Genomic DNA, 2831 nt, shown 5'->3' with positions numbered 1-2831 from the left:
TCAGGAGGGTCAACATCATCATTCCACCCTCCACCTGGATGGGGGCCTAAGTTTCTGCAGAACTCAAAGATATGTTATTATGTGTATCACTTGAGGAACCAGGACCCTGCCCAAGGCTGCACTATTTTGTCTTTTTTTAAAAAAATAAATTTATTTATTTATTTTTGGCTGCATTGGGTCTTCATTGCTGCTTGTGGGCTTTCTCTAGATGTGGCAAGAGGGGGATACTCTTCTTTGCAGTGCGCAGGCTTCCCATTGTGGTGGGTTCTCTCGTTGTGGAGCACAGGCTCTAGGCACATGGACTTCAGTAGTTGTGGCTCCTGGGCTCTAGAGTGCAGGCTCAGTAGTTGTGGCACATGGGCTTAGTTGCTCTGCGGCATGTGGGATCTTCCTGGACCAGGGCTTGAACCCGTGTCTCCTGCACTGGCAGGCGGATTCTTAACCAGTGTGCCATGAGGGAAGTCCTGCACTATTGTTTCTTGACTGTTTCTCCCTAGTTTCTGCATTCCATCCCTGAAGATCATTAATTACTGAGACTTGTTCAAGGGCAAGCATTGCCACCTGGCTTAGATCACAAAATGGCTTAGGCCAAAATGGGTTCCTATGTCAAGAAAGCCATTCCTGGTTCTCTTTCTCTGAGGACCCCCTACCCTCTCTGCTTACATTACTTGGCCTCTTTTCTTTAAATTTACCCTAAGCTACCCTGCTGAGTAAACTGTTGCTGCCAATTATTTGATGTTCTATTCTCAGAGCAACAGGCTGTGATGTCACAGTGTTATTCTGTCATAGAATTTATTCAAAACAGATGCTAGACTGTGAAGCAGAAAGCTCTGATTTAATTGCATGTAATTTAACAATCTTTCTATGTAAATAAAAATGGAAATAGAAATAGAAGCTAAAAGACTCAAAATAGCAGTTTATGTGAACAATTTTTCTTAATAGTTACCATGGTACAGGGCGGAGTCCAGATGGCAGAGTAGGAGAACTAGGAGTTTGTGTCCCGTCACAACTAGGGCACCTAGTAGGCACTGGTGGGGGGCCTTGGACCCCTAAGGGGACAGGAAGAATCCCCACGCGACCTGGTAGGATGTGTGTTGGGGGGAAGGAGGCGGGGAGGAAAAGTGGAGGTGTGATGGGACCAGTGCCCCTGAGGGGCAGCAGGGGGAGGGGAGGGGTTCCCACCCTTGGAGGGGACCACTCACAGGGAGGGGATAAGCGGGGACAGGGAGAGACCTTCGGGGGTAGGGGAATTGGAGGGGAATATGGCCAGCGTCTCCCCCACCAGCTTGGGCCCCAGTGAGCCTGCTGGGGTCCTGGGTCTGAACCTTCGCCCTCTGTGGCCCCTTCCGGCTGTGCAGGTCCTGGGGTCATGGGATGGAGGGAGGGAGGAAGAAAAGTGGAGGCAGGATGAGACTGGCACCCCTGAGGGGTGGCTGGGGGAGGGGAGGGGCTCCCATGCTTGGACGGGCCCACTCACGGTGAGGGGATCAGCGGGGACAGAGAGAGACCTTCAGGACATTGGGGGATCAGAGGGGAACACGGCCATGGTCTCCCCTACCCACTCGGGCCCCTGCGAGCCTGCTAGGGTCCCATGCCTGAACCTCTGCCCTCCAGGGCTCCCTCCTGCTGTGCAGATCCTGAGCTTAAATCCTGCACCCCATGGCAGGGCCTTTTCCAGCCTCACAGGTCCTGAGCCCAAGCCCTGCCACCCCCTGCCCCCTGCAAAGGCCTTTTCCAGACACAAGGGTCCTGGGCCCTGGGGGACCCCACTCCACCAAGGCTTCTTCCGGCTACAAGAGTCCCGACATGAGCCCTGCCCCACTCCCCAGCCCCCCACCAAGGACTTTTCTGGGCTTTTCTTTTTTTTTTAGCTGTTGTGGTTCTGCCTTGTTTGTTATTTCATTTTTCTTTTTTCTAACACTTCTTAAGTTTTCTAATTTTATTTTATTTTTTATTCTTTATTATTGTTCTGCTCCTTTTTGTTTGTCCCCTTTTTTTTTTTTTTTTTTTTTTTGCCATACCGCGAGGCTTGTGGGGTCTTGGTTCCCAGGCTGGGGGTCAGGCCTGACCTACTGTGGTGGGAGCACCAAGTCCAAATCACTGGACTAACAGAGAACTTCAGACCCCAGGGAATATTAAATGGTGTGAGCTCTCCTGGAGGTCCTCATCTCAGCACCAAGACCCGGCTCCACCCAACTGCCTGCAAACTCCAGTGCTAGATGCCTTGGGCCAAACAATCAGCAAGATAGGAACACAGCCCCACCCATCAAAAAAAAAAGAGATGACAAAAAAATATTTTACACACGAAGGAGCAAGGTAAAAACCTATAAGATCAAATAAATGAAGAGGAAATAGGCAACTACCTGAAAAAGAATTCAGGGTAATGATAGTAAAGATGATCCAAAATCTTGGAAATAGAATGGAGATAGGGATTGAGAAAATACAAGAAATGTGTAACAAGGGCTGAGAAGAACTAAAGAACAAACAGTGATGAACAACACAATAACTGAAATGAAAAATACACTAGAAAGAATCAATAGCAGAATAACTGAGGCAGAAGAATGAATAAGTGAGGTGGAAGATAGAATGGTGGAAATAACTGCTGAGGAGCAGAATAAGGAAACAAGAATGAAAAGAAATGAGGACAGGGCTTCCCTAGCAGCACAGTGGTTGAGAGTCCACCTGCCGATACAGGGGACACGGGTTTGTGCCCTGGTCCGGGAAGATCCCACATGCTGTGGAGTGGCTAGGTCCATGAGCCATGGCTGCTGAGCCTGTGTGTCTGGAGCCTGTGCTCCACAACGGGAGAGGCCCGTGTACTGCAAAAAAAA

This window comes from Aethalodelphis obliquidens, unplaced genomic scaffold (genome assembly GCF_003676395.1).
Source record: "Aethalodelphis obliquidens isolate GAN/ISIS:26980383/991018 unplaced genomic scaffold, ASM367639v1 scaffold93, whole genome shotgun sequence".
Classification (NCBI taxonomy): Eukaryota; Metazoa; Chordata; class Mammalia; order Artiodactyla; family Delphinidae; genus Aethalodelphis; species Aethalodelphis obliquidens.
The sequence above is the reverse complement of the archived record's forward strand: the minus strand, read 5'-3'. Positions refer to the sequence as shown.